General features: G+C 42.0%; 1 long non-coding RNA gene across 1 annotated transcript in view; it reads left to right on the forward strand.

The window, feature by feature from the left end:
- Positions 1–278: 278 nt before the first annotated feature.
- Positions 279–24,278, forward strand: part of LOC118670576 — a 31,087-nt gene continuing 7,087 nt past the window's right edge. The window contains exons 1-2 of the long non-coding RNA XR_004972383.1: positions 279–618; positions 11,698–11,801. This is a non-coding gene — a long non-coding RNA (uncharacterized LOC118670576). The remainder of the gene's footprint in view (positions 619–11,697; positions 11,802–24,278) is intronic.

The following is a 24,278-nucleotide window of genomic DNA, read 5'->3' on the forward strand; positions in this document are numbered from 1 at the left end:
GCTCTGGGCGCACGCGCTCCAAGCGTGCGTGCGTGCGTACGTACGTGCGTGCGTGTGAGTGAGCACGTGAGGTCCCGGAACGTGCACAGGGGGCGGGGGGGGGGGGCAGGAAATGGGGATCGAGGGGCGGGGCTGCCGTTGCCATGACAGTGACGTCAGGCGTCGGGGAGCGAACCCGGCCCCTTCCGCGCGCGCGCGCACGCGCACACGCGCGCACACACGGGCTTGCACACACACGCGCGCGCATCGCCGCTCTCCTCAGACACACTGGAGGGAAAGGTCAAACTAAAGGCGAGGGAATGGGGAGGCCGGAGGAGCCGCCGCCGCCGCGCGCCATGACGGACACGGTCGAGGCGGCTTTCTCTCCGCGGACGCCGCCGAGCCGTTGCTCTCGTCGCGCCCCCTGCCCCCGCCCCCCCTCGTGTCCGTTCTTCCCCGCGCCCCCTCCCCCCTGGCGCTCGCGCGGCCACGTGCGCCCTCCACCCCCCGGCGCCTCGGGCGCGCGTCGGGCCTGGGGCGCGCGCTGGCGGGGAGCGGGTGTCGGAGGGTGGGGGCCGCGGCGGCCGGGCTGGCGGCCTGCTCGCGCGACCCCCGACCCCCGCGGCCGGAGCCCGCCAGGTGAGTGCGGTTGGTGGGGAGAGGTTGTCAGGGAGGACGGGGCACCGGGCGAGCTCAGCCCCCTGGCTGACCCCTTCCGGGGGCGCTGACAGGCGCTCGGGACCCGGCCTCTGGGGGGCGTCGCGGGGTCAGCCGGTCGCGGGGCCTCTTCGGCGCCTCTGCCGCTCGAGGTCGGGCCCCAGAGCGGAGGGGGCTGGGGGCAGGGGGCGTGCAGCCCCCGGGCAGGAGTTGGCCGGGCGGCTGGGGCGTGGGCACCGCGACGGGAGCAGGTGGGCCGCTCTCTGGGGCGCGGGGAGGGCGGGACGGGGCGAGGGCCGGCCAGGTGCGCGCGGGGCAGTTGGGAGAAACTCTGCCCTTGGGACGAGGCGCCTTCTACGGCCCCCGCCAGCTCGGGGGGCGGATTTCAGCAAAAACTCGGGGGGGAGCGGGCAGCACCGGGTGGACGCGAGCGGGACCGGGACCGGGTGGACCCGTCTGGGTGGGAAGCAGCCCGGAGCGACTCCGAGTGCGGGGAGCACCCGGTCCCGGTGTGTGGACGTTGCCATGCCAGTGCTCGGTGTTTGTTGCTTCTGGTTATTTTAGGACCAAAGGATAAGAAAGTTACTTGGGAGAGAGGGAGCTGCTTGGATGGCCGCGAGCCCTTCCCTGTTTATGCAGGAAGCGGGTTAATCTTTCACACACACACACACACACACACACGCACGCACGCACGCACCAGCTGAATCTGTGCCAGGTGGACTTTCAAAATCCTCAGTGCGAACTCTGCAGCCCCGAGACAAGGTGATGTTTGTCTCGTGGGTTTCAGGTGTCGGCTCGGCGCCCCGCGGGGGGACTGGGAGGACAGGACGCCCAGGCACTTGATCGGCTGCGGCCCGTTCGCAGGGAGCGCTGGAGCCCAGCAAAGCCGAGTCGAGTCGGAGCGGCCGGGGTTCAGCCACCGCCCTGACCCGGTGCCACCCGCCCGTCGGGAGCGGCCCTGGAGGGGCTGGGAGGCCCGCTCGCTGCCCGGTCCTCGGCCCACCGAAGACCCGGTGCCCGGGCCCAGGTTCCCCTCCTGGCTTCCCCGCTGTTAGCAGGCGCGCGACCCGTTTTCCAGACGTTAGGCTGAACTGTGTCCATCGCGAAACTGCTCTCCGTGGAGTCGCTTCGAAATGAGCAAGCGCTGGCTCTGACTTGTTTTTTTTTTTTTTCCCCATACTTGGAAGTTATTGGGAAATTTCAAAATAGAGTGCTTTCACATCGAGAAGGTTTTTGGAGTCTAGCTTAACCAGGTTACACCAAGTGGGTAAACGTGTTTACACTTTAGAGCTCACCCAAGAGAATGCCTGGTTTGTGAAAAGGCGCGAGATGGTGATGGCAGAGGAAATGCCCGAGGGGGTCTTTGGTGAAGAAGAGATCAGCCAGGACCCTCCCCCGGGAATTTAACGTTAACTGGTGGGTTCGGCCTGCGCAGGCCCCTTCCTTCACCTAAGCCTGTCGCATATGTGGGTACTCCCCCTGGTTAAGGATCTTTGGTTATTTGTCCTCTTCGAAAAGTTCTGCCAGGAGAGGAAGAGCCTTCATTTGGAAATTGAGTCCTTGTGGCCCGTCGCCAGGATGCGGAAGGCGCTCAGTCCCAGGTGTGAGCGAGCCTTGTTCAGCCTGGGGTCTCCTTCATTCTGTCTGGGCAGCGATTTCTGTACCTGGTTCTGTGAAGTGATGCCCCTTTGAGATCTTGTCCTATTGGCCATTTCTGACATATGTCTACGTAAAATCCTGTGGTTGGGGTACTTGAATGTTAAAGCCTAAGACATCGTTTTCTGTGAGATGTGAATAAATGTTATTTTTGTTTCTCCCTTCTCTGTTTTTAAGGGGAACCCTAGAATTGGGCAGATCAGCACGTACTCAGCATATCCCCTCCTGTAGGTCTCCTTGACCTTGGTGGCATCATGGAGGTCAGTGTTCATGGAGACAAACAGGTTTTGGTTTCCTTCAGGTGATCGACATATGGGAAAGCGACCTGAGACATGCATATCTTGATATATTTTAAAATAATTTTTATTGGGCATGTATCGTGATCATTACCAAAAAGAATTCATTGACCTCTTTTGGGGAATACATTTACATCTCTACTTTACATTAAAAAAGTCACTCCATTTCTTTTTTCAGGTTTTCTAGTATTGCTTGTACATGCTACCACAGATAGACAGCTGATTTTGGGGGTTACATTTTTAGAACTTGGGAAATGGGGAGAAGGCAGTAATGCTGGGATGAAGTTGGCCTATGAAAACAGCTGTGCTCACTTTAAGAAATTTGATATTTACAAATATAAGATTACACAACAAATTAAATAGTGGTTAGTTATGTTATTATATGAGAAGTCCATATTTTACAAAAAAGGGCTGACTAAAAGGTGCCATCAAATAATTAACGCTTTTTTAATGCTACTTATAAAATGTGTTTTGTTTTATGAAAAATCAGTTGGCATACAACAATTTAGCAACAGATTTTTGGCATAATGCAAGATTTATCAGTGCACTCCTTGAATTGGCTCTTTCCCAAAAATGTTTGGGGATAAAATTAGTGTTTATGGGCTTCTTAAATGCAAAGTTGTGCTACTTATGTGCTCCTTATGAATGTTTTACCCGAATGGGAAAATTGCCATGTGATCTGTGCTTTACCATTTAGGGAACACATTGAACCCTAATTCACATGCCAGAATTTTATGGTCAGGTTTGTCTGGAACCCCGTCCAAGGTAGTGTAGTTCCTGAGGTATCAGAAGCACCTCGTTTCAAGATGCTCACTAGGACGGTGGTCCTGCAGCACAGCCCAAGTGGCTACGGCACATTCAAAATGAATAGATTTGGTCTAAAGTCCACATGTAGAGAAGACCATTACCTTGAATTTTTCTCTAGGTGCAAATTATTCTCCAGAATTAAAGGCTCGATTTTCCTAAGGTGCAGTTCTATTGAGTCACTTGTGAAAAATTCTATTTTGATAAAAGAACAACTACATACTCTTTAAACTTTCAAGGGAGTTTTTTTTTCTTTTTGTTAGTGCAGTCGGGTTTATCTGGAATCACAGGAGATACTGAATGATGTTCTTGGGGAGCTTCATTCTGAAATCTCTGCTTTGGTGATATGACAGAAAACTAAGTGTGAAAATACGAGTAAAACTTGTTTATGGGTTAGCTCAAACTTTGTGGGATCAGGGAAAGAGGGAAGAACTAGACACAAACTTTATTAAGAATAATTAATCAAATTTACTTTTCTTTATACTGTTCATGCTTTGCTTTCTTAGAGTGACACCTCTTCCCACTTTTAGAGAAGGGATTTATAGGATAAGAGCTAAGCGTGCAGGTATATTAGTGTGCGGGTATCTTTTGAGAGCTTTTTAATCGTTTTTGTTTTGTTTCATTCGTTAGACAGAAAATAATTTTTTTCATGTTGACTATGGGTTGAAAGCCCAAATTTAGGTTAATGGGTACAGTTTTATTCCTCTTAGCATAATTGAATATTATAAAAATGTAGGGAACAGTTTGAATGATGCCACTGATTTTTTAGTACAGGCTCTTAGTTCCTCTATTGGACAAATGAATAAAAATGAAGATGGAAAATGTGATATTAAAAGAAGTATTTTTTTAAAAACCCCAAGGGACTATCTCAAAGGATTGCTAACTTTAGAGCATGGCAAGGTAAATAAGTTCATTACTGGGACTTATCATTAATGAGGATATGTTATTGTAAAAATTTTCAAGTACGTGCAAAAAAAAAAGTAGACTGCATTTAAAAAATATTAGTGCTAAAATCTGTGAGAAAAGAGGTAATGATTTAGAAATTTTAATTAGAATTTAAGGCTGATTTATGTTCTCAATTTCATTATTTAACCCAGTGTCACTTTTTAAATGTCACTTAATTTTTCTATTCCCAATTTTTTCTGTAAATGTAGTCAGCAGTGCAACATGCTTTATGTAAATTGGGTTTTGAAGTAATATTTGCTAGACTTATTAAGCATAAAATATTACCTAGTACTAATATGTATGTGTAAATCCACCAAGTGGGATTTTAAAATGTTTAGACCTTGTAATCTGCAGAAATTTGGGCAAAAGTTCTAAAAATAAGAAAGGTTGAGTACAGAATTTTAGTCACAGATGACACTGTAAATTGCATTTCGCTCATTGTTCTGAAAGGGTTTTCTTTCACTGTTACATACTTATCTTTTCCATATTCCAGCCATGCTAGTTTTTAGTGTTGGGTCATCTTATTTGTAGCATCAGTAGAACATTCAGAATGGTAGAAACTCCTCTTTGTTTTTCCCCAACTGTCTCATCTGGGAGATTGTTTGAATTTCAGTTATTGAGTGTGATTTAATTAGAAATATTTTAAATAGAAAGGTTATTGCAACTTTCACAAGCTAGAGGAAAATATAAATTTATCTTAAATTTATGAACATTTTTGTATATGTGGACAATTAGACACAGTGTGTATAATTTAAAAATCCTATCAGCATTTGTTTTAAGTTAACTTTATTTGACGTGTTGTTAAAATCAACACAGTAATTGTATAGTCTCTTAAAAAATATCTATTCATGGAATATATTTCCGAAACTCGCCCTTACCATAGAGCAGCGGTCGCCAATCTTTCGGTCCGTGGACCACCAGTAGGTGACCGCTGCTCCAAAGGTTTCCTTAAACCAGTGGTGAACAACCTTTCGGGCCTCACGAGCCACCCGTTGGCGACCGCTGCCTTAGAGTATGCCCAGAAATGATCCACTGGATGCTAAGTTTTGGACTGAATTTATGATATCACATGGGATGGTATTTTCCTAACGGTGTTTTTATTGTTTCTTTTAAAGTAACATTTCTTAAACATGTTTATACGTGAATATATTGTACATATTGATCAAATGATGTACTGAAGGATTAAATTTATATCCTCTGTTTCTCTCCCCTCTTCCTCCTTTCAATAATTGTCAGTAGTTGGCCTTCAGCCACATGTTGTAAGAGAACTTTTAATACATGATAGGGTGGTTGTTGGTTGTTTCTTCCGTGTTTTATCTGTTGGAGAAAAATGAGATTGTTCTGTAGCTCTTAATATGTGTTAAGCATTGTTTTTGAGAATTTGTTTTAAGTTAATCTATTTATAACGGGGATGACAATTTAAAATTTATTGGAACTTTTTAAGTGATTTTGTTCCCTGAAAATGTTAATGCAAAGAACAGGGGAGGATAAAGGCAGAAGGAAGGATGGTAGGGATTAGATTGGATTAGATTCGATTGTATAAAGTAAATCAAATTGTTTTATGTAAAACAGTACATCATTAAATACCTTTTCTCTAGGATTGTGACCTTGTTTTTTTATTAGTACTTCTCACTGTGAAGAGTCAAGAGTAGTAAATTGTCAGGTAAGACATGCATGTCTTGACTCAGTTTTACATGTTCCTTCTGGGAACAGAGTAGATGGCCACGGGAAAGAAGCAGTTTCACAGTGACAGTCATTCTCAGCGATCACATTTAGAACTCCTAATTTTATAAGGTGAGAGAACAGGTGCTCAAACGACAGGTGGGGAAGGATTTTCACATACAAAATTATTGTAAGGAAATTCAAGTACATCAGTCTTGAAAAGTATTACAATTATTAGTTACAATCATCTACATATATAAAAGGCTAATATGACCATTCGACCGTTAGCTATGATGCGCACTGACCACCAGGGGGCAGATGCTCAACACACAGGCATGGAAACATGGAACAGACTGAAGACTTTCAGAGGGAAAGTTGGGGGAGGGCGGGAAGAGATTAACCAAAGATTTTATATACATACTAGAGGCCCAGTGCATGGATTCGTGCACCAGTGTGGGGGGGGGGGTCTCTTGGCCTGGTCTGTGCACTCTCACAATCCAGAACCCCTCGAGGGATGTGGGATTGCTAGCTTCGGCCTGATCCCCACAGGCCAGGCCAAGGGACCCCACCCGTGCACCTGCGGGAATTGGGCCGAAATCGACTCTGATATCCCCTGAGGGGTCCTGGATTGCGAGAAGGTGCCGGCCAGGCCGAGGGACCCCACCAGTGCACGAATCCGTGCACTGGGCCTCTAGTATAGTCTATATTTTCTAACACTATGAGTTTTGAATAAGCTGTGGCCATTATGTCTAACTATAAATTCTGACTTGTAAATTAGAAAGTGCGGTCACTTAAATTATAATTGAACTCGAGTGCAAAAGCTGATAATTAATCTTTATCTTTCTTCTGTACTGTAACTTTTTGTCATTAATTTTGAAGGCCTCATACTATCTCCTTAGTTACGTCTAGTTCTGTAATTGAATATAAACTACGAGAATGAATCCTTATACCTGAGAAGTTAGAATCACAATGGGAGAGGCATGAAGTATATAGAGCATGATTGGGAAGATGTAATGACTTCTTTCTAAAGCACTGAATTGAAACTTAGGTAAGAATTGAAACTTAGCTAAAGACTTAGTAGAATTGAAAATTAAGTAAAGGCTTCTGGAGGAAGTTGAGCAGGCTCATTCCAATTTCAACCAGTGCAGTTAACATGATCAATGTTAAGTATGGAAGTGTGCATAATATTTCATTTGAGTGCAGGGTTCTGTTGTTGAAAATAAAGTGTGATAGCCACTATCATTAGCACATTTGATCTCATCACTGTCCTTCTTAAAATCCTTGCAATGGTTGGGTCTTTTTATTATGACTTCTAAGACACTTATTTATCTAGCTCCAGCTTCATTCATCTCACATCACTGTTTCCCTGGCTTACCTTGTACACCTTGCATTCTGGTTCAATTTAAATTGCTTGTTATTCCCTAAGAGGAAAATGTTACATCTCCATGCCTTTGCACATAGAACTGCTGTCATTCTTGCCATATTAGGTGTAACTCTGTTCCCTTGGAACCTTGGTCATAGCTCCCTAAAAGCACTTACTTTCATTGTTTTGTAACTGTGGCCTCCCTTGAGAGCAGAGACCATCTAATTTATCTTTGTATCCATACTACTAGGTGTTTGTTAAGTATTCAAAGGTCTGTTGAATAATTGCATTTAGAATTTGAGAAGTAGTAGAATTACGCTAATGCACACTCATGTGAATAAAACATCCCAGATCTTGCCAGTGCAAAGTATTTATAGTGACATAGTGTCACATACTTATGCTTTATAAAAAGGCTCCCATTTACACATATGAAGAGTAATAGAGCCAAAATATATATTACATAGAAAGATTAGATTAGATTAGTTGTGCTATTGGCTTAAATGAAGTGATGTATTGGATTCAGTCATCTGATCTTAAAAGTTGTGAAAGCATCTATAATAATAAAAGTGTAATATGCTAATTAGACCAAACAGCTGAACGTCCTTCCAGATGTCCTTCCAGATGAAGCTGTGGTGGCGGGGGCCAAGGCAAAGGCAGTTAGGGGAGATCAGGCAGGCAGGCAGAGAGGTTAGGGGCGGTCAGGCAGGCAGGCGAGCGGTTAGGAGCTAGTGGTCCTGGATTGCAAGAGGGATGTCCAACTGCTGGTTTAGGCCCGATCCCCAGTCGGACATCCCCTGAGGGGCCCAGATTGCGAGAGGGTACAGGCCGGGCTGAGGGATGTACATACACACACACGCACACACACACACACACACACACCCATACGTGAATTTCATGCACCAGGCCTCTAGTTTTAATAGTAATTCTGTAGTCTTGATTGCTGATAAACATTTTTCTTCATATATGATTCAAGCTAATAAACTCAAAAAAGGCCTTCAAATATCAAAGTGTGGATTTTAGTGATACCTACCCATAGAGGTTAAAGAATGGGTCCTGAAGCAGTCCTGCCTGAATTCATATCCCTTTCCCACCTGCCTATAGCTGTGTGATCCTGTGTAAGTTACTTAACCATTCTGTGCCTCTCTTTTCTGACCTGTAAAATGAGGATGTTGATCATATTATTTTAAATGGCTGTGATGAAGGATATACATGAGTTAATGTATGTTGAGCACTTAAGTATGCCCAACACACAGAAAACATTCAGTATATGTTATCTATAATTAGTTTCTAGTGGCTTCTTAAACAAATAATGTTTATTGTGCATCATTTCCATCTTTTAAAAAGAGTTGCTTTAATATCCAAGTATTTAATTTAAAAGAAATTTTATATTTTAGTTAGTTATATTTTCAAACGGGCGACTATTTTATCTCTTTACTGACTGACTCATTCTCCCCCCTCCCAGTGGAATGTAGACTGTTTTTGTCAGAGGGGTTGACAGGGGAGATTTGAAACTCTGTTCTCCTGATCCTGCCGCAGAGCATTGCGTTCCCATGACCTGCGCAGTTCTTGGTAGTGCCCACAAGAGAGGAGAGATAAATAGCAGGCTAGGCATCCAGTGACAAGTTCGACAAGCCTCAACCTGTACCAAATGCGTCCTAAACTCGCATGCTCCCTTGCAGAGGATAGGTGTTCAGCTTTTTTTTTTTTTTTTTTTTTTTTTTTACATTTTCCTTTACTTTTTTGGCTTGGAAGAATAGATGTTTAAAAATCTGAGTGTACATTCATTCCAAAAAGGCACATACAAATTTACTTTAAAAGTCAATGAACCTTTTTTTTTAAGTTCATATTTTATCTATGTGCCTGCAGTGAGGGCAATAAGTAGGGTGTTAGTAGTTTGTGTTAGTACAGTGAAAGCCTGTTAAATATGTTCATTTAGGATGCAGAGAAAAATTTAAGTGAAGAAGAAATTTGTATCCCAAGATATTTTGCAAAGAGTAGTTATAATAAGAAATGAAACACAATACTCAGTGTGTCTTTATGGCCTGCTATGGCTTTCTCGTGTGTAACAATCCTATATAATAATAGCCTAATTTGCAAATCGACCAAACGGTGGAATGACTGGTCGCTATGATGCGCACTGACCACCAGGAGGCAGACGCTCAACACAGGAGCTGCCTCCAGCCCACAGAGGGAGGTGACCAGGAGCAGGGGGCGGAGCCAGCCAAGGCAGGTGCCAGTAGGGGCCTTCCCCTCCCCCCCCATCGCCCTGCTGGTCACCCCACAGGTCAACCCTGATTCCCTGCCAGGCCTAGAGACCCTACCTGTACACAAATTTCATGCACTGAGCCTCTAGTTAAAATATGAGACATTAGTGTATAACTTTAAACTATTTTAGTAAAGAAAGAAATTTTGAAAAACAATTTTGAGTTTACTATACTAATTGAGTGATTTTAACATGAGGGGCTGGAATATAAAGATAAGTCAGGTGTTATCTTTATACACTACTTATCACCTACTGGGGAGACCAAAGTATGCATAGAATGTGTGGGGAAATGGAAGCTGGAAATGAGGGGGAAAGTACTAGATTTTGAATAGAGTAAGGAAACAATAAGACATTAGCAAGGTATCATTTTGAAATGCCAGTGGCATGTGTGAAATGCCCATGGGAAAATTGAATACTTATTCAAGTTGATCGATACACTAGGAATTACTGTCTTGTAATTACAACACTAGTTTAGTATTAGCAAATTTTTGCTTGATTGTCATTGTAGGAACTTGTAAAATATTTTTTTGCACCTCCTTGGAAATTACAGGAGTTAGGTCATACCAGGAAAAACAACGTGCAGAATTCTGTTTTGACTAAGCCTATTTCCTCTGTGCAAACCAAGACACTGTGGCTGTATTTAATGTTATCTAGCTGGAAATTTCATTTCCCTTCCCCAGCATGCCTTTCTGTGCCTGTTAAGCCAAACAACTTGTTTTACTTTTTACTTCAGTTCTTGTTTCTTGTTGTTATTAGTATTACTATTTAATCAGAAAAGAGAAATACTGTTTGGACATTTTCAAATGCCTCAAAAAATGCTCAGTTACATAGAGGAGTAAGTTAGAGTTGTTCCACCTACATCCAATCTCTATCATGTTGTCATCCACCCTTCTTGTTTTAGAATGTTTCCAGCTAGAAATAACTTCCCTTTGAGCTAGATCTGTTTCCCTAACTTTCACTTCCTGGTCTTTGGCAATCTAGAACTATGTATGTGACAGTCAGTCTTCTTACAAACAGTAACCCTTAAAGTATCTGAGAATGACTGTTAAATCCTACTTAAGTCTTTTTGATGCGCTAAGGGGGAAAAGCCCTAATTCTCAAACCATATGCACATGACATAGTATTCAAACCTTACTCCATCCACATCACTAAACTCAGGACAAGGTTCTGTTTGTCACTATACCTCTTAAAACATGGTGGCCAGAGCTGAACTGACTACTTCCGATGTGGCTGGACAATTGCTGAAGACAATGAAGCTATCAACTGGATACTGTGCTTCTATTAATGCAGCCTGAAATTTGCATTAACGTTTTCTGGCAGCCACACTACCCTTTGATCACATTGAGCGTATGGCCAACTAAAACCTTGTTGTTTTTCCCTGTGAACTGCTTTAAGTCTAATCTTTCTTATTCTTGCCAGTTGGTACTTTAAAAGTAAATGCCAGATATTATGTATTGCATTATATAAAAGTTGAAATGAATTTATCTTTATCAAATTTCACCCTATTGGACTATGTATCTGAAGATAACAGCTAAAGCACAGGTTTCATGGGGCTTTCACAAATATTTTTATTTAATCTTTGCAACAACTATCCAAGAGTCAGAGGAGAAAAATTACTTTCCACTAAGTCAGGAATTGGCAGACATAACACTTCATCCCAGGCTTGTGATTCCAGATCCCATGCTCATCTCATTGCTGCTCACCGTGTAAGCATTCAGCTTGTCCTTTGCTGTGTGGCCAGCACCCTGTGGCTGGCACATCCAGTGAACAAGACGGAGTACAGTCCCTGTCCTTCCGTGTTTATGGCCTGGGATATAAATAATTACCTCCAGGCACTGAGCACGTTCTGTTGGGAAGGCTCTGGTAAATTGTAGTATTGTTCAAAATGTTTGTGCTCTCGACCAGGGTCCTCTGCAGGAGGACTATATTTCCCACTCTGTTGACACCAGGTTTGGACACTTGGATTTCCTTGACCAGTGAAAATGTTAGAGGAAGTGACACGTCAGACATTTGAGCAGATGTTTTAAACTCCGTCTCATGGTTCTGCTGGTGGTCTTTTCTTTCTCTCATAGAACCAGCATGCTTTGGCTAGGGCCGGTCCCAGGACGACGGAGCCTTCAGACTGGGTCCCAGGATGTCGGAGCCTCGCTGAAGCTGATTCACAGTAGACGTTTATGTAAGTGAGAAACAAATGCTTGTGTCGTAGGCACCGTGATATTAGAGCCATTCGTTACCATGGAGTTATGTAGCCCAAGCAAAGTGTATTCTGACAATATTGCAGGTGCTCTAGGAAGATCAATAAGACTTGTGCTCAAGGAGCTTGCAGTCCAGTTATTCATAGTTGAGGAAGAAGCGAGTATATATATATGAAAAGGTCTTTGAATTTGAGGATCTTTCCTGACCTTCACCTTATCCCTAGGATGGATTTGTTGATATGTTTTAAATCCTGGGTCTGTGGTCCAGCTACTTACTGTCACAACTTATCTCCAAAATTTGATAAGCATGTTTTCTATGTCCTTTTGTGAAGCAAATGTTTAAGAAAATGGGCTTCTGCAGTATAGCCATCAGAAACTTTCTTCATAAATCTGTTTGTCAGCACTTACTAGGTAACCTAAGAATCTGTCTAGTTGAATTATTTTGCCAACATATCTAGAAAAATATTATGTGATCCTAGGTTCCATATGAATTTTATTTGTGAGCGTTCAAATTTCTCTTTGCCATAGCTGTGCCATACCCCTCACTCACTCTGCAGGGGGTTTTAGAGACAAACCCCAGGGGAGGATTTTGCAAGAAATTCCCTTACCTGAGAAGCTGAGGAGTACATGGCCAAGGTTCAGGGGAACTCTTGAAACCTGTGAAATAATTACATGTAAATATTTACGTAAATACACATTGTTCTGGGCCATAACTTTCATCAAATTACCCAAGGGAATCGTGAGTCTCCTGGAAGGGTATATCCCTGCTGTAGACCGAGACTAGAATACATTGGAGAGCACACATGTTTAGGGGCAGGTGGGCCAGAAAGTTCTAGAGTTTTGCATGGATTCTGCATCCATTCTCATGGCCCTTCTTTCTCATTCCTTAGAAATTACCAAATTTGCAGATGCATTTAATGTCTTAGGATGTGATTTTTCTTTTTTTTCTTTTTCTTTTTTTTTTAATATATATTTTATTGATTTTTTACAGAGTGGAAGGGAGAGAGATAGAGAGTTAGAAACATCGATGAGAGAGAAACATCGATCAGCTGCCTCTTGCACATCTCCTACTGGGGATGTGCCCGGAACCCAGGTACATGCCCTTGACCGGAATCGAACCCGGGACCTTTCAGTCTGCGGGCCGATGCTCTATCCACTGAGCCAAACCGGTTTCGGCGGATGTGATTTTTCTTGATCTATAAATATGAATTAAAAGCAATTCCTTCTTTTTGCTCTCTCCTATCTCAAGCTTCAATTTCTTTTTATCCCTTTAATCCTTATTTACCCTTCCCAGATTAAAGATTTTTTTTTCTTTTTTAAAAAAAGGTGACTCAAAAAGGAGTGAAATAGATTTAGGTTATCTTTGGCAATTGATCCTAAGTAAGGCTTTACTTATTTCTGCTGAAAAGGCATTTTTAAGTCTTGACATTCTTCCTTAACACTTCTGATGAAAATTTTTTTTAATCCTCACCTGAGGATATTTTTTCCACTGCTTTTTAGAGAGAGTGGAAGCTGGAGGCTGGGGAGGGAATTATTGATGTGAGAGAGAGACATCTACTGGTTGCCTCCTGCACCCATCCTGGGGAACGAATCTGCAACCCAGGTATGTGCCCTTGACTGGGAATTAAAACCACGACCCTTTGGGGCACAGATCGACACTCTAACCATTGAGCACACTGGCCAGGGCTCAACTTTTTAAAAACAACTGTATTGAGATATAATTATTATACTTAAACGGCACATATTGAAAATGTACAATTTTATGAGCTTTGACATATGTTTATACACATAAAACCATCACCATAGTCAAGACACTGAATGTATCTATTATGACCCCCAAAAGTTTTCTAGTCTCTTGGTACTCCCCTACCTCCCTGTACTCCCCAGGCAACCACTATTTATTTTCTTTACATTAGTTGGCATGTCCTGGGTACATTATACAGTCATTTTTAGCCTACCTTCTTTTCATCCAGGATGATTATTTCGAGGTTTAGCCATTTTGTAGTGTGTGCCAATCATTTCTTTTTATTGCTAAGTGGTTTTCCATTTTGCAGACATGCTGTAGTTTGTATATTCTTTCACCTCTTGATAGACATTGGGTTGTTTCTAGCGTTTGGCGTTTAGAAATAAAGCTGCTGTTGCCCAGCTAGTGTGACTCAGTGCTTGAGCATTGATTGACCCAGGAACCAAGAGATCACCAGTTAGATTCCCAGTCCGGGCACATGCCCAGGTTGCAGGTTCAGCTTCCATTAGGGGGTGTGCAGGAGGCAGCTGATTGATGTTATTTCTCTCTCATGGATGTTTCTATTTCTTTCTCCCTTCCTCTCTCTTTAAAAAATCAATAAAAAAATATTTTTAGAAAGAAAGAAAGCTGCTGTGAACATCCATGTACTAGTATATGCCTTTGTATGGACATATGCCCTCATTTATCGTGGGTAAATTCCTAGGAATGGAATGGTTGAATCATATGGTAGGGGTGAGTGTGCGTGCATGTGTGTGTGTGTGTGTGTGTGTGTGTGTGTGTGAGAGAGAGAGAGAGAGAGAGAGAGAGAGAGAGAGAGAGAGAGAGATTGAGATTTATTTTAAGAAATTGACTCACATGATTGGAGGAGCTGGCAAATTCAAAATCCACACAGGACTGGCCAGCAGGCTAGAACCTCAGACGGGGGTTGATGTTGCAGTCCTGAGTCTAAAATCTATAGGGTAGGTCCGCAGGCTGGAAACTCAGGTAGGATTTCTGTTCCTGTCTTGACACAGAATTCCTTCTTCCCCAAGAAACCTCAGGGTTTTTTTTGTTCTGAAAGCTTCAACTGATAGAATGTGGCCCACCCACAATACGGAGGGAAATCAGTGTCAACTGATTGTGGATGTTAATTACATTACATCTACACAATACTTCCACAGCAACACCTAGACTCTGTTTGACCAAATATCTGGGCACAAAGCCTAGCCAAATTGATGCTTAAAATGTAACTGTCACGATGCCTAAACATTCTTAAGTCCAGTTTCTGGTTGTTTCTACTTCACTAGTTTTTGTTTTTAATTGTAGCCTTTTTTTCACTGATCTTAAACAAATGAAACAGTCTTTTCATTCTGGGTTAGCATCATCTTCCATCTTTTCAGCCATATCCTTTAAAAATGTGAATTATTTCAGACACTTCCTAATGTCATTACTTAACCTCTTTTCTTGTTTATTTGAACCAGCTGACAGAATTGGCAGTTTCATTTTAGAATCTGTCATACCTCATTTGAGTCATCTTTTTATTATTTTTTTTATCTTCATAGGGTTATAGCAGTTCTTAAGTATTTTAGAAGTTTAAAATGTAGGTGGATTTAGAGTCTAGAGAACCTAGGTAATTAGCAGAGTGGAGGTGCTGATACCCAAAAAGGAAACCGAAAGTTTGGGAGTAAAGCCCTAGCCAGGTGGTTTGGGTGGAGCGTCATCCAATACACCAAAGGTTGTTTGTTCCATCTCTGGTCGAGGTGAGAATGGGAGGCAACCAATTGATGTTTCTCTCTCCCTCTCTCTCAAATTAATAAACATATCCTCAGGTGAGGGAAAAAAATAGAAAGTTTGGGTGGGTGTAAAGATACAAGTTCATATTTTCGGCATCACCTTTATGCCATTCTCTTTCTTTGATCAGGTCATTAACTTTTTTGAGCCTCCATTCTTAATGTGTTAAATGAAGCCATCACAAAGTTAAGTGAGGAAAAATAAGCAAGGTTCCTGCTCTCATAAAGCTTCTGTCCCTGTCCCAGTGGTTTGACAGGAGAGCCAAACAGTAAAGGAACTACGTAATTTCAGTCATGATAAGAGCTGTGAAGAACATCAGAGAAGGAGATGTACCCGCCCGCCCCGATAAAGCTCTTCCCTGGGGAGGCAGGGAAGACCGCTGTGAGGAGGTGACCTTTGAGTGGACCCCAGAAGGATATGAAGGAACCAGGCATGTGAAGATCTGTGTGACAAGTTGGCAGAGAGAAGCCTGGAGATGGCAGAGAAGTCACAGGGCCAGCTCGTGCAGTGCCTCACAGGCGCTGTGAGGACTGGGTGTCATTCTGAGTGCCAAGGGGAGTGATTGCAGGGTTTCAGGAAGGGCCATGGCACGATCATTAGATGGAAATGTTGCCGTGGGCCTTTGGAAATACGAACCTAGCTCTGAGACATCAGCAACCTACATACTTGAGTATCACTTGGATTTCTAGTTGCCCAAGTTATATTAGCATAAAGTATTTATTTTCCCAGATAGATAAATCCTAGACATTCTTGATCAAAGCCAAGTCTGTGTTGTGTAAAACGAATACTATTTTATCTTTTACATTTTGTTAAAACTTGTTATGCACTTACATGTATTTTCAAAAATAATGTTCTGTGGATTGTTTTTTATATGTGGCAATTGACTAGCATAGCAGTAAAGAACACAACTTTGGTTTCAGGTTTATTGACCACATAGAAGCACTCAGCAAGCATTGGCATGTCTTTATTGGAATACAGTGCCATCATACAGTCATGGAGTTATTGAGAGGAAAAGACTTTAAGAATTATTTAGTCTTAACTTCTTCCTTTTATAGAAGAAACTACTTAGATCCAAAGAGGTTAAATGGCTCACATTATGTAAACACTAGAGGCCCAATGCACAAAAATTCGTGCAAGAGTAGGCCTTCCTTCCCCTGGCTGCCAGCACCGGCTTCCCTCCGGTCCCAGCTTCGTCCTGTATAATTAGCATATTACCCATTTATTATTATAAAAAAATAAAAATAAAATGAGCCTCCCAGTCATAGGATGAAAGGTCCTTGAGACAGAATATGGAACCAAGGAAAAGACAGTGACATCAGTTTGCTTACTGTGTGCTGCCTTCCTTGTTGCTCGTTCATATTACACCTATGGTATTTTACACTTATCCCTTAACTAAGGCTGTTGGGATGAATTAGACAGTCCCTCCCTTGGTGTGGAAACAGAAGTCAACAAACAGTTGCCACTTAAGTTAAATGCCCTGATAGAGGCAAGCTCAGTGTGTTGTGGAAGGACGCGATGGGTGTGTCTGTGAGGTGCTCCAGGTTCAGGATCTGTTTACTTTCAGAGTCCGAGGTGCTTGGGCCCTTATTTTGGTGAAATGTACATTATACTGCCTCAGCTCTTGGCCTTCCCTGTGCTATTTTGTGCCACCTTCCTCCGCCCACCCCCGCCATAGCCCTGGACCAAATGTAGGTGAATTTGAAGTCCCTGCATTGGACTGTATCTCACAGCCCCTGTCTGACCAGTAAAACTTGTCCTGGCAGCCCTCTCTGTTCCTGCCACCTGGGAGCCCTGAGGCCTCAGTGCCGACCCACGTCAAATGATAAGGCACCTTGATGTCAGATTGGCTTGTTTTAAATAGAATTACATTTAGAGACTAATGTAAGAATAGTTGATGCAGATTTTATTTGAAAAATTCTTAAAGTAGGAATGATTCTTTTTTTCTTTATTTTGACTCGTTTGCCATATATGTTTTTGAGGGTGGCCATTTCTAAGAAAACTAGTACATGAAGTTCACTATTGATGTGCTAACACTTTTTGAATCTTAAAATAAGGAACCAAAATACATTCAGACTACAAGTAGGTAAAGTAGCACTGCTATAATTATGGAGAAACAGTAATTTTCTAAGCCTTCCTCTTTTAAAAGCTTATAATTTTCTTTATAACCTAAACATTATCCCTTGGATAGGTATATTTTATTCTTGCTCTTGATTCTGTGTTATAAAGTTTGGTTAAAAAAAATGAAGATATTAACTTTATGTCTTTCACACAAAGAATGTTCATATTTGTATTTTTTTTTGGGGGGGGGGTGGTAAGACTCAATTCCATACTCCTAAGTCTGCCTTAGTTTGAAAAGTAATATCTTTTTCTACAAGGAGTATCTTTGACAATGTGTGTGTGTCTAATATCAAAACCCGCAAGTATGGCATACGCTGTCTAGAATACTGGATGCTCAGTTCCTGGTGACTGTATTATATTTGCACAGAGTATTAGATGGCAGCTTGTTTTGGCAGTCTAATGTAGTGGGTGATCGGGCATTCTCCATGTCTTGGGTCACATGAGGATAAAATGATCCATCTCCCAGGCCTGATGAGGAAGGAACTAGAATTTGAGAAGTATTTTTTATGAAGAGTGAATAAGCTGTCCGTAATGAATGATTTTAGCATGCATAGAAAACATCGTCAGCTGTACTAAATATAACACTGTCATCTCTGGGAAGGTCTCTGCAGTAATTACCCATCCTCTCAGCTGACGATGGAGGCATGTAGCACAGGTGAGAGCAGGTGTGGGAGAGCCAGGCTGTGGGGCTCAGAGCCAAGTCCACCAGCCACTCTGTGGCCCTGAGCAGACTGCTTTTGTCTTGTGCCCTTCATTACAAAAAAGAGGATAGTAATGAGTCCCCACCTCACAGGGCTGTCGTGAGGATTAGATGAGTTAACATATGTGACACACTTAGAACACTGTCTCAGACATAGTAAGCACTAGATGCATGTTAATTGTTCCTGTTATTCATGTGTACGTATAATACATTTTAAGTGGCTGGTTTTACTGGTGAAGTTTTCATAGAGAATTTGGCATTTGAACTGGGCCTTGAAGGATAAGCAAGATTTATAAATTGAAAATAGAAAAATCTCTGTGAACAAAGTTGCAAAGAGGAGGTAAAGAATCTTCTTCCCTCGCCCTCCTCCCCCCACCATTTATCACATACTGTCTGTGCGCCTAACACCAGCTCAGCATTTGACAAGCATTACAGTATCTTCCTCAGTCCGCACTGTAATCCTACAAGGTGAGCATTTACATTCTCATGTCACAGAGGAGGCACAGAAAAGTCAAGTTACTTTCCCAAAGTCACAAAGTTAAATGTTGGCCTCATTCTGTCTACTGTAAAGCTCAGGTTTCCACTTATTATCCAGTACTGCCCTCAAAAATGTTGCCTATCAGAAAATGATTCCAAACAACATTTCTTTTTTTTTTTTTTTCTTTTCAACATACTTCATTGATTTTCCACAGAGAGGAAGGGAGAGGGACAGAGAGTTAGAAACATCGATGAGAGAAAAACATGGATCAGCTGCCTCCTGCACATTCCCTATTGGGGATGTGCCTGCAACCAAGGTACATGCCCTTGACCAGAATCGAACCTGGGACCCTTGAGTCCGCAGGCCGACGCTCTATCCACTGAGCCAAACTGGCCAGGGCCCAAACAACATTTCAAAGGGTGACTGTCATGGTTGGAGTTCTAAACGTTAATTGAATTATGCGATTAAGGATGCTGCAGTCACTTGGTCGCAGGGAGAGACTCTGACACTGATCTGGTCATTTCAGAAGGTCAAAGCGCTTGCCAGTGCCTGTTGGATGTTTCCCTGTCATTCTGGCTGGATGGACGTACTTGTTTTTTCTGGATTGAGAATGACAGTATTTCGGTTGTGAGGTGTTTATTATTTTTTAGTAGAAATTGCACACTTTCCCCAGTGGCATCCTGGCTGGCTGACTGGGACTTCCATGCTTTTCACACTTGCAGTGACTAGAATTGACTGCTGTTCAAGCCCCTTTTCCGTTCCCTACCTCAGAGGAGTGTCCACCTCTGCTTCCTAGTCTCCAACATTTAGGTGTTCACGTTTGTGAGGTTTGATTGGAATATAATTAGGATGTCCTAATTTTGCTGCCATTTATTCCATCTTCTAGCTACTTTGTCGCACTTTTTTTTTAAACTTTAGGGGCATGTTATTGGGACTGGCGAGGCCCAGAAATCAGGATTTTAAAAAGATTCCCAGGTGATTCTAATGTGCAGCCAAGGTTGAGAACCACTGCCTAGATGGATCAGTGGTTATAAGAACTTCATGTGCATTAGAATCACCTGGAAGGCTAGTTAGACACTGCTGGGTCTTGTCCCCTAATTCCTGACCTGGAAGTCTGGGGGGGCGAGCCTGAGAATTGCTCTCTGAGTTTCCTGGGTGGTGCTGATGCTGCTGGTTCGGGGCCACACTTCGAGAAGCACTGGCTTAGATCAAGCCATGTGTCCTAGGAGTGTATGATGATGCTTTATTCTGATTTGTGCAGAAAGGGAACTGCTTCTACCTCACAAGCCTAAGCCTTTACTACCCGAAAGAGCGTTTGTGTGTCTGATCTGTGATCATGCAGCAGAGTAGAGGTGACAGATACGGGGAAACAGTTACAAAAGGTCTAATTCAAGAGTCATTTATGTATACATTTTGGTAAGTTTCTTAGGCAAACTTTTCTTTGATAATCAATTTGAGTCTCTCATAGAGCATTCGAAATGAATAATTGCTTCGAGAGATGAAATATTTATTATTATAACAGTAAAGATTTACACTGCATGCAGTGGGGATAGCAGTTCCCACCTCGCCTGCTTCTCAGAGTGTCACTGAGATCCGTCTGAAAGGGTGGGCTGCTCTGCAGGCATAAGATGTGGTGACGACGACTGGGTGCACTTTACTCCTCCTCCTCGGTGTTTTCACCTCCGTCATCTCACTGATGTTTGCGGGGTTTTTCGGAATTTGGGGAGGTAAGTGGGGCTGTATTACTATTAATTATATCATAATTATTCCCTGTGACTTTTGTCACAGCCTCACATACTTCAGTTTGCCAGGCTTATTTGTCCTCAGAGGTAGTCACCACCAGGTAGGTGGTTCCTGGGTAGTGGCTCATCATCCTTAATGGCGTAGCTTGGTCAGACCATGTCTGTAGTGTGTACCTTCTCCCTCATTCATAAAGTAGAATTAGCACCTCCCCTGCTGCTGGTCTAACGTGAGAAACCGTCTGAAAACACCGTGAAACCTTGTTACAGACGGCAGTTAGTCATAGTGAGTAAGGAGGCCTCAGACAACAGGAAGCATGCTCTTTCCATCAGTCCTGTGTGTGTGTGTGAGAGATACTTTTTTTCCCAAATGAATTGAGTTTACTGATTCAGATATTATTTTCTTTCCCTTTTGTGTCTCTGTTGTTTCTTTTATGTAGAGTGTATAGAGAATGGTAAGTTTTATTGAATGGGTTGGAAACATGAATGGAATGTTTTTTAGGGTATCTGTGTTGTTTTTGTTGTTTTCTTTTAATGTGGGCGTTTTCTGCTCCATTACCTGTTTTCCACTGACTTGTGGATTCTTGCCTTCAGCCAAGTTTTTCCCTCTGTCACCACCATGTCTCCCTGCTGCTACTCCTTGAGCCAACCCTTCCAGCTATCCTGCCTATTTCAGAGTTCAGGGTCAAAATTATGGCATCCTGTTTTTGAGAGGTTGCCTAGGCACCACTGAATTTCAGCAGAATTAATAGCTTTCTTTAGTGGCTGCAAAATCTGGGACAATTGAGAATTACCTGATTTTGAGTTTGTTTATTTCCAACATGCTTATCTTATGTTATTACAAAATATTTCTTGTTAACTATGTTCTTATGTGTTGTAGTAAAATTTCCTAAACTCATTAAAACTTCCTTATCGTAGTACTATTATGGGATAATGTCTTCATTTTGGGTTGTCTATTAAAAGAGGTGTATTTAGGTATCTAGTTGTTTGTAACATTATACTTAAGAGATGTGAAATATGGCAGAATCAGGCAAAATGCGGTATGGCATCTGTTATATATGGATCCTCATAAACTGCCTGGGCAGGTGGAGTTGACGAACGTTCTAGTTTCTGCACAGTAGCACTGTTCCAGCCAGCAGTTCAAGAATGATTCATTTCTGTCTGGATAGATGACATGTATGTAATGTACAGTTTGCCTGTCTTTATAAAAATTTGTAAACAGAAAAAGTGCTAACACTAGTAGTAAGAAGGGTAACTCAATATGCAATATGTTTGTGACAAAGAAAGAAATCATTAAGCATGCCAAAAATAGTCAATCTTTAGCCTCAGCTACAGCCTCATTAGATTTCACCTGTGTTTGATTATGAATAAAAGAACAAAATTAACATTTATGAACTATAGATTACATATTATACTTGAAGATTACATCTAGAATATATTTATAATTATAGAATGTATTTCATAATTGATTTTCTTGAAACATAATTATTCATTCTGTACATGTAATTTTCAGCTATCTTTTAAGAATACACTGTGTACAAATGTATAGCATTTGACAGAGTTCCCAAACAACCCTGAAGAAAAGATTCTATATATTATGTATGTGAGTAAATATCATAACTGAGGTAAAAATTTGTCTTCTGATCAACCTTTAAAAAAAATTAAACTAGAACAGAGAGGGAAATTGAAGGAGAAAGTTGTAATTACTGGTTCATTGCAGCTTAATATGCAGCATCCTAATTAGTTAAGCATCATGTACCCCTAGGCATGAAATAGCTTTTTTTTTTTTTTTTTTAATTTAAAACTGGAAATTTTCCATTGTAGAACAGCTTGACTAGTCTTTGTTGTAAATAGCCACTGGACTTTTAAAGTATTTGTCTTCAGAAACAATGAAGGTCATCTTGTGTCCATAGAGACCACATGCACTTTCCTCATTACTTCCAGCATTATTCCTATAACGGGTAGTTATTTACGACATTTAAACACAAAAATAACTTTTCAAAGTAACCTTTAAATATCATCACAGGGTAAATAGCGGTGACTGAAATCCCTTACTCCATTGTTTCTCAAAAAAAATTGATATTAGAAAATTAGTACTCTTTCAAAAGTGTGTCTATTGGTGTTTTTGGTAGTTATCCTGTAGGGGTGTGTGTGTGTGTGAGAGATATGCATGCTTGTGTGTGTATGTATGTATATATGTTTATTTCTTGGAAATCACTGTGATTTAACTATTTTATAATTTTTTTTAAGAAACAGTAAATTTACATGTTTTAGATTAAAGTACATCTTGGTTTCGATGGAATGCAGGTTTACTGTATTTAGCCTAGTCTTTCTGTCTTTCAGGAACCTGGTGTGGGAAACAAAATGGTTTCAGTGTATCACTTTATAAACAAAGCCAAGGTCATGAGTTTAGTCCTCTTCTTATCTACTTTGCTTTATTTCCATGCACTGTACGTCCCTAACCTCACTCAGCGGGGGAAAACACTAGACTGCTCCTCAGTGTAGACCCACTGCCAGTGCACCGCTCTACTAGCAAGCTGAGCTGGGAGACTTTTCATTAAAGGAGTCACTTTTAATAACATGAGGGCAGCAGGCACAAAGTGAGGCTTTGGGGGCAGATGTATGGTCACTTAATCATTAGGGTTGTCATTCTAGTGTGTTTATTATTTTGAATTTCTAGATTTAGGGAGAAAAGAGCTCATTTTTGCATATAATAAATAGAAAAAAAACGTATCTTCATGTGGGATAATTGGGTAATACTTTAGTGTATACTTGCCAAGATAAATGCATAATGCATATTATCTTTCTTAAGTTATTTAGGGAAAATTACGATTGATGAACCACTTACTGTCTTGACAATTAATATCATTGACTTACCATTTTTATTCCAAGATGTCACAGAAGCCATTCAGCACTGAAGAACCTGAAAATAACTAGATGAAGATGGTGACTGGCAGCGTTTGCTTCTCTTCCTTCTGTGAGTTTTGTTGTTCAGAAAGTCTGTGGTTGTAAACATCCCCGACTGGAAGCTGTAAGACAGAACTAAGCTTTCAGTCAGATGTTTGCTACTACCAGCTTTTCACAGACATCGTTTTGGTATAATTATGCCGAGAAGTGGAATTGGGGAGGCAATGAAATGTGTGGGAGCCGCTAGAGACCTTTAGATCCCTCATTGACTGCTCTGGGCGAGTTCTGAGAAGTCAGTGTTGGGCGCTGTCCTGACAACGGGATATCCTGTTGCAGATGCTAGCTGAGCTTCCCAGACTTCACATCCTGCTGCTGGACCTCGGAGAATTCCCCCGCCACACACTATGGATTATTTCTGGTTTTGCCCTATCAGTGGACTTTTGATTCTCGGTTTCTTTTTCTAACGGGCTGCAGTTTAACCTCTGGCAGTTCCGGACACTGCTTCCTCCTCCAGAAATTCTGTGCGAGTTCTGGAGAATAAATTTACCATCACCATCCAGCAGCATACCACCTGGAAGTTTCAGTTTTCTCTGTAGGGAAGAGATGTGTGTGTAGACTTTGTCTCCCTCCTCTCAACCCCCCTCCACACACACACACACCTCGCCAGCTTCTTGTTCTGCTCACCCTGAATGATGTCACAGCTTCTAATCAGAACTCTTCTCCAGAAAATTATAAGACTTCAAAGCACTGAGCCTGTTTACAATATTTACCATTGGTTATATTTTACTTCATCTATTAAGTATATTTTCCTAAGTAATTTCAGGGTGTAGCTTGTCTTTTCCTCAGTAGAGTATGAATGCCTCTGGGCAGGTGTACTGTGTCTTTTTTTTTTTTTTAATCGTTATTGTTAAAGAGTATTACAGTTGTCTCTCTTTCCTCCCCCTACCCCCATTGCCTCCTCCACCCAGTTCCTGCCCTGCCCTGCCCCAGGTCTTCACTACC

The sequence above is a fragment of the Myotis myotis genome, unplaced genomic scaffold (genome assembly GCF_014108235.1).
Source record: "Myotis myotis isolate mMyoMyo1 unplaced genomic scaffold, mMyoMyo1.p scaffold_m19_p_16, whole genome shotgun sequence".
Classification (NCBI taxonomy): domain Eukaryota; kingdom Metazoa; phylum Chordata; class Mammalia; order Chiroptera; family Vespertilionidae; genus Myotis; species Myotis myotis.